Genomic DNA, 8,637 nt, shown 5'->3' on the forward strand with positions numbered 1-8,637 from the left:
TTTGCGTAGAACTGTAAAAACATCATGAGAAAACTTGTAACGTTTTCTCAGAAGTCAAAAATACTCGCAGCCATCGAAAATTTGATCATCTGATCAAAAACCTTTATTTTCAATGTCTTTGTAACATTATAAGGTTTTCCAAATCTGTCAAAATCATGTTGTAATTTTTTTTTTGCACCAATCTAATTTTTGTTCCTTATGCTATCAGAAGTTCATCGTTCATTTCATATTACCTTAAATTAAGTTTTATGAGATCCAATTGGGTGGAAAAGGGGCAGTAGGCAGCATCATGAACCCCCCATAACTCTTTAAAAATGAACGGTTATTCACTAGATAAAGCTAGGTATTTCTACTTTATTCATGGTATCTCCCATCAGCTGGCGCACACTTTTTCCTGTTATGTCTCGTCTTTTGTCACTCGGAGTTGAAACATCGCGAGGAGGAGGGAGGGAGGGGGGCACAATAAAAAATTATGAGAAAAACAAAAAAAAAGGAATACATTGCACGAAAGCTTGTATGCCTCAAAATTGCATACTATATCATTGCACAAATCCTGTAAATCAAGTTATTTTTTTCGAACAATTCAACAAAATCAAGAATACAAATAGTGAAATTACTGCCATCTTCCAAATTTGTTTTATACTTATTCTTATACTTCGTCAAATCTGTTTTTTAGGTGGACCTCTTCCTTCAATTTCCGCTATTTAACAGAAGCAGAATCTTGGCAAATTATTATATTTTTTACAGAACAACCCGAAAATACACACTGCAATCTGTTAGGGACCTTGCCACGATCAGAAATGTTATAGGATTCAACAGCTTGAGTTTGTTTGAAATAGGGTTTTTCATAAGTTTTGTCGTCCATCAGAAATCATCTGTCTCATTGCCTCGGTACCGGCTTCACAGCTTACAAGCTCCAGAATTAGCAAAAAAATTGAGGTTTGGTTTTATGACTCATAGCTATGCAAGACTTTTAGCTCATCTGAGAAAAATTTTTGGGACATTTCAGCGATCCACATTTAGTTTTTCGCTTAATCAAGATTTAAAATTCTGGAATGCACCTTGACTTCCATGATGACCCTTAACTGTAAAGCATGGATAACTACAAATCTGAACGCACTGTTTATTATACCACAGCGCTCCTAGTTGTCGGATCAAAAATTTTTTGATAGTACTTTGTTTGGAAATGTTTCCTCTATCAGTGCTGAAAATTTCATTACGATTCGTTTTGTTCCAAGAAAGTTACACGTGATGGAAGCCGCGAGACGAAAATTAATTTTGGACACTCAAGTCAAAAACCCGACGTGGTCGGGTTCAAAAATCGCGAAATTGTTGAAAATGGTCAAATAAACCGTGTGCAGCGTTCTCAAACGTTTCCGTGAGATGCATACTATCGATCGGCAGGTTCATACCAAGCGTCATAGTGGAATTAAGGATCGGAAACTGCATTTGAAGGTGTTGAGAACGATCAAGGCAAACACAGAGTAGTCGGACTACGACATCGCTAAGAAATTTAACGCCGACCAGTGCACCGTCAGAAGGATTCGTCTACGCGAAGGAATACGATCCTATCGGACCAGTAAGCAACCAAACCGGACATTGAAGCAGAATTTAGTAGCCAAAGGACGTGCCCGCAAGTTATACAAGAAGATTCCAACGAAGTTCGACGGATGCATCCTCATGGATGACGAAACGTACTTGAAGATGGATTTTGGGCAGATTCCTGGCCAAAAATTTTATAAAGCCACTGCAGTGGTGCACTGCACTGGTCGGGGTGATGTCCCCGGCAAGTTCAAATTCGTTTTTGCTGATAAGTTTGCAAGAAAGTTTTTGATCTGGCAAGGTATTTGCAGCTGCGGACGAAAAACTCCGGTTTTTGTGAAAAACTAGACCATGGACTCGGAAATGTACAAAGAGGAATGCCTGAAAAACTTTTTTTTTCGTACATTAGATCTCACAAAGAACCTGTTAAGTTTTCGCCAGATTTGGCAAGCTGCCACTACAGCAAAGAGGTACTACAGTGGTATCGGGCCAACGGGTGGATTTTGTCGAAAAGAACATCAACCCACCCAACTGCCCTCAATTCCCCCCTATCGAAAAATTTTGGGTAATTGTCAAGCAGAAGATGAAGAAGAATGGTAGGACGACTCTGGATGGAACAGAGATGAAGAGATTGTGGAACAAAATGGCCGCTGAGGTCAGCGAATAGGGTGTCCAAACTATAATGAGTGGTACTCGACGAAAAGTTCGAAAATTCATCAGAACAGCATCGTAATATTTGTTTTTTTTTATTGTTTTTCCTTTAAAGTGCTATAAAAACCCTACATTTTGATTACAAAACATTTGTATTTCGTTTACATAGCTTCGAGATAGACCCGTTTCAATGCGTCCAGATTTGTAGTGATCCATGCTTTAGTTGCAGATAATATGCTCCACTCCAACGCCTGATTCGAGCTTTGTAGACATTTTTGACAGATTTTATTTTCTTTTCCCCCACTCACACAAAGATTTTTTTTAAATAACCAACACAACAAAACACTGTCAAAATTTTGTTTGTACGATAACAAGGAAATAAGCTCTAGGGTGATTTGCCAATCGTTGTCCCCTAACCCATTGTTGCACAGCATGACTTAAATTGTCAATATTTTAGCTGTTTTTCAACTTTTCCTCAAAAATAATACTGAATCATGTAATTCGGAATGTTTTCTGATGAAATGAGGCTTTTGTGATATTTTCTGCTGGTAAGTGTGCATCTTACGACAGTTTTAATTTTTCTTGTTTTTTTCGCGCGATTTTTGTGTTAATTGTTAACAAAAACCTTAACATTCCTTCTACGGCAAATAAGGTTTTACGTCAGAACAAAACATTTTTCGTATCAGTTTTCTATACGAAACGTTAGTTGGACAATTTTAGCACCATGATTTTGAAAAAAAAATTATGATCCATACTTAACCAGAAAATATGTTGGATCGTGCAACAATTGGTCCGCTCAATCTCCTCCAGCCCCATTGTTGTACATAATTCCGCTGCAAAATTTGTTTGGAAATTTCAAATTTTTAAATTCGTGTACCTCCAATAACTTTGTTTTGTTGTTTTTACAACAAAAAATAGCAATAAAAGTTTTGAAAGCGATTGGTTAAGTCCTGAATTATAACGTGTTTTGAATTAGTATGGAGGCTTGTACGGAAAAATCCAAATTTTCATTAAAAAACCATCAGAGATGTACTGAAAGTTCAAAAACATAGTTTTGTATTTTTAAAATATTTCTTGGATCTTGCAATACATTGCATGTGAACAAAAACTAAACCTAACTTGTACTTCAGAAATGATAGTCGTTGTCATACAAAAAATTCAAAAAAGGTAAATATTTTTTAATTTTAGTGTATTGACAGCTAATTTGAAAGCTGGTTAACCAGATGAAAATAAGAATCGCATTATACTGCTTTGCATAGCCAATAGGTGTGATGATTCAAAACTTTCGCAAAAACATGTCATGAAATTATTGAAAGCTTCAGAAAGCAAAACCTGCAATTTTACTATACTTTTCAATGGATTACGATTTTTGCCTTTCTTACAGAAAGGTATAGTTATCGGTCGATTTGGAAGATCCTTTATTATGGGTCTTAGATATACCTTTATAGGTACCTATCGAATCAGCTCGACGAGTTCAGACGATGTCAGTGTATTTGTGTGTGCTGGTGTGATTTTTTGTAAACTTTGTCACGACGTTTTTGAGAAACTGGGAAGTACAATAAAAATGATTTTTGTCTTAAAAAATTAGATTTTTTTCCCTCTTCAATGTATAAAAGAAAAAAAAAATACAAAATAGTTTGAAAAATAAATTTTCATAGTAATTATCATCAAATCATCACTCCAAAAACGTGTCAATATGGCTGGCTAGCCACAACCAGCAATCACTAAACTCAAGATTATCGTATGTATGACGTCAAATTCTACGTGACGTCATAAATACGCGCTTGCTATCTAAAAGTATGGACCTGTCGATGTGTGGAAGGGAGAACAGACAGAAATCACTCCCACTCAGGTTTTGATGTCATCCTGACAGAAACCGTATGGGAGGGAGAAGACAGTTAAAATTTTCCCGGCCAATGATTTTTTTTAAAGTTTTATGGATCAGTTTGATACCGATCCATTGCAAAAATTTCGGAACCGAAGCCCCGAATTTGAATCATAAAAATGGTTTTCACCAAGGGGTACTACCCCGAAATTGATTAAGTCGTTGATGAGTACGTCATGCCCACACTGCATGGTACGGAAGCGATAGTAACTTCGCCCAACATTATATTCAGGCACAGATTGCTCTGAGAAGGGGAAAACAACACGGGTACGCGGACGATGTATGTCCTCTCATCTTCTCACATGCCGTTCGTGCTTACGAAGCTTTTTCTTAAGCAGTAACGACAGGAGAGTATTTCGCCCGTGGAAGCAAATTAAATCTAATAAGACAAATGCTACTGAATCCTCTCGAGCTTTAAGCTCTCGGGCTTGTTTTTTTGTTCCCTTTTCTCTTCCTCTCTTCAGATCTAACGTTGCGTTGTTGTTGTTGGGGTTGGTGTCTTGCAAAAACGATGACGGCTTGGAGGTCAATTTGAACTTTCACTTGCTGAAGCCAATGGAAGATGACAACCAAACAGTAGCGCCACCAAGCCCTCCATAGTAGAGTTTGAAGCATTTGGGATTTTTTTTGGAACATGCATATAAAGCTAAAAAGCTAATAATCATTATTGACAAAGTTGAAGAAACAGAAAAAAACATTTTCGCCAGGATGACCAAATACAAAAATGACAAAATTGAAAAAATTGACTAAATAGACCAATTTGACAAAATTGACGAAATTGACAAACTTGACATAATTCATTGATTTGACAAAATTCACTTAGTTGAAAAAATCATAAAATTTGATGAAATTTATAAAATTGACAAAATCGAGAAAATTGGTCGATAAAATTCACTGAATTGACAAAATTAACAAAATTGAAAAAATTGACAAAATTGACAAAATTGACAAAATTGACAAAGTTGACAAAATTGACAAAATTGACAAAATTGACAAAATTGAAAAAATTAACAAAATTGACAAAAGAGATGACAAAATCGACAAAACTCACTAAATTGACAAAATTGACAAGATTGATAAAACTGACAAAAATCGACAAAATTGACCAAATTGACCAAATCGACCAAATTGACAAACTTGGCTTAATTCATTGATTTGACAAAATTCACTTAGCTGAAAAAATCATAACAATTGATAATATTTATAAAATTGAAAAAATCGAGAAAATTGGCAGAGTTGACAAAATTGACGATAAAAAAATCGACAAAATTCACTGAATTGACAAAATTGACAAGATTGATAAAACTGACAAAAAATCGACAAAATTGACTAAAACGACCAAATTGTCAAAATTCACAAAATTGACAAAGACAAAATCGACAAAATTCACTTTATTTAAAAAATTGACAAAATTGACTGGCGAAATTTACAAAATTGACCCAATTGACCAAATTAACAAAATTGACAAGATTGACAAATTGACAAAATTGACAAACTTGACAAAATCGAAGAAAATTGACAAAATTGAGAAAATTGGCCAAATTGACAATGACAAAATGCACTTAATTGACAAAGCTGACAAAATTGAAAAGATTGACAAATTTGAAAAAATTGACAGAATTTTCAAATTTGAAAAAGTTGACAAAATCATGAAAATTGTTAAAATCGACAAAATCTAGAAAATTGGTTAAATTGACAAAATTTACTAACTAACAATGCTGACAATATCATGAAAATTGATAAAATTGACATTATTGACAAAATGGAAAAAATGACCAAATTAACAAAATTAACGAAATAGACAAAATCAACAAAACAGAATAAAAATCTCAAAATAACAAAATTAAAAATACTACGCTTTCAAAATTTTCAATATTATTAATTTTCAAAATTTATTCTACCGATTTTCTACATTTTGGTATCGTATTTTACTCTAGCAATTGAAATTTTATCCAATAATTTTATCTATGTATTTGTTTCCTCTACTTGAGAGGTTGAATTATTTGAAATACATGGTCAGGTATCTTTTTTTAAATTGTATTCTTAATTTTAATACCCCTTCCATTTTGAAGATATCATATGCTGTAACTCCAAAAGGAGTAAATTGAGTTAGATTATAATGTCATAAAAACGGAATCATACATGATATTCCAGAATCTAGTTATTCAAAAATCTCCAATTAGTTGCAAATAAGGTTATTTATATGAAATTTATGATTATATAAAAATACTTTTATCCTAATAAAAACTTTAAATATTTATTTCCTAAATTCATTTTGGATTTATTGCGTATGAAATTCATTAATCATAATTCATAATTCATAATTCATTTTGTTTTATATGTACCCAAATAAAATTTACAGGCTGTAAGAAAGGCTACAATCCACTGTCAAGTGTATTAAATCGGGTTTTTATTTCGAAATTGTTATAACTCTTTTCATGAAATACTTTGCTTCTTCTCATGCTGGCAAACAATTATTCTTAGGAATGGGCAAAATCAATAATTTAAAACAAAATTCATTTCTAACTTATTTGAATTACTTGTATATGCGAAAAGTTCTTCTTGCATACAAATTGTCATACAACATAGAACACGTTCATTGACTACATGCAACTAAAACAACTCGAATTGTTTATTGACATGACATGTTTTTTTTCTGAATAAGTGGATATTTACGTTTAACTAGTAATTTTAGTAAATTCTGTGCTTTAATTAATTATTTTACACTCAGAATTTTCACATTTTTTGCACTCAATGTTGATTCTAATAATTAATTCAATAATTCAAAGACACTTTATATATCCATAAGTTTATTTTTTCTACCGTCAAATCTTAAAAATGAAGTTTTGAAATTATTAAACTCGTTGAAAAACTTATGTTTTCAAAATTTAATTTTTTTTTATTTACTTTTTATTATTATTATTAGTTCTTTATATGAAAGTCGGTCAATTTGCATTGTCTGAAAAATGTCAAAGTCAATTCAACTGCATTGGCTTTAAGAGACTACTTTTTTATCAGATTTATTTTGAAATCCTTTATCCCGACCATTTACTCAACATTTTATGCAAAGAATCTAAAAGCTGTTCTGAAAAAATCTGTTTCTCTAATTTCGTGACGACAAATCTAAAAGAATTTTATTCCATGTCAACAGCGATCTTTTTGATATTGTTATTAATATTGTCAGAATATTGTACAGAAGGAAAACTACGACTCTTAATCTCAGAAACTAGAAGTCGAAGGTTGGAAGACCCGAAGTATTACTTATCTTACGTGCAATTTTCTCAGGAATTCGAATCTGCCGTCGAGTTGCCGTCACTGGAGACATCTAAGTGAAGCTTTATTTGGCCCTTATCATCCAGAAAAATAAACAGTCATGGCTTTGTGAAACTTAATTTGATCCAAAACAGTTTTTCAGCCGGAAAACTCTCGGGAAGCATTTCTATGTGATGTGATTTTTTCCTGAAGATTGATGAAATGCTACAGAGGTTACATTAATTACAAATAAACCCACTTATATGAAAAAGATATTTAAATCAATTAACTTTTCTTAAAAAAAATTCTTATACAAAATTGTATAGCATGAGCAAAAATCAGTCAAACGATCTGAAACTTTGGGCGTGGTTGTGTCCATTTTCAAGTTTTAAATTGAGATTCATTATTTTAAAATCGATCGACTTCCAAGTGAGTCCTAAAACATTTGTTTTGTAAAATCGGATCTTCTTCATAGGGGTGAAAGGGGGCAAAACAGATCACTTTCTTTTTTTTTCACCTGTTAATAGCCACTTAAAAATCAAGCATTAAATACCTTTCAGTTCATTCTATGGGATTTTGAAGACATACAGATTTATGTTGGTAGGACATATAAAGAAAAAGGCTCAACACTGGGCAAATTAGATTAAATAACACTCCACTCAAATGGCTTCGGGAAAATTGAGAGGTGGATTTAAGTTTCTGAGAAAACTTCACGTGTGATAAATGCTATTCCAGACACTCAAACCGGCGGCTTTGTGTTTTTATTTGAGGCCGAATTGGAATTGGAAAGTACATTGGACGGTTTATATGGAAGACCCCCCCCCCCCTCTTCCCCCTCATAAGGGGCCGTCTAAAAATTAGATTTCATTTGAACTAGAAGATCTCATAATAAGCTTCCGTAACAAATATCAGCCTATTCGACCTCATGGTGACTGATTTTTAAAATGTGCAACCATTGGAAAAAATCGGACAACATTATGCACGACACAAAATTTGCCTGTGCAACTATTGGGCACAGACAAGCTGTTTTAAATGATTTTTTATATTTTTATGTCACTTTTTTCAAGCACTTGAACTTTTGGGTCTAGGTGACCAATTTGGTTTAAATCACTAAAATACAGCATAAACACCAAAATCAAGTGCTTAGCTGTGCAACGATTGGCAAATCACCCTATCATTAAAACAAAGTGTCCCATTTCTTACAGAACTAAGCTAAGCTCTTTTTTAGTGGTAGATTTTTGGAAATTTGTTAAATCACCTATTTTTTTACGCTATAGTGATATAATATATATGTGTAACAGAACTTA

This window comes from Uranotaenia lowii, chromosome 2 (genome assembly GCF_029784155.1).
Source record: "Uranotaenia lowii strain MFRU-FL chromosome 2, ASM2978415v1, whole genome shotgun sequence".
Classification (NCBI taxonomy): Eukaryota; Metazoa; Arthropoda; class Insecta; order Diptera; family Culicidae; genus Uranotaenia; species Uranotaenia lowii.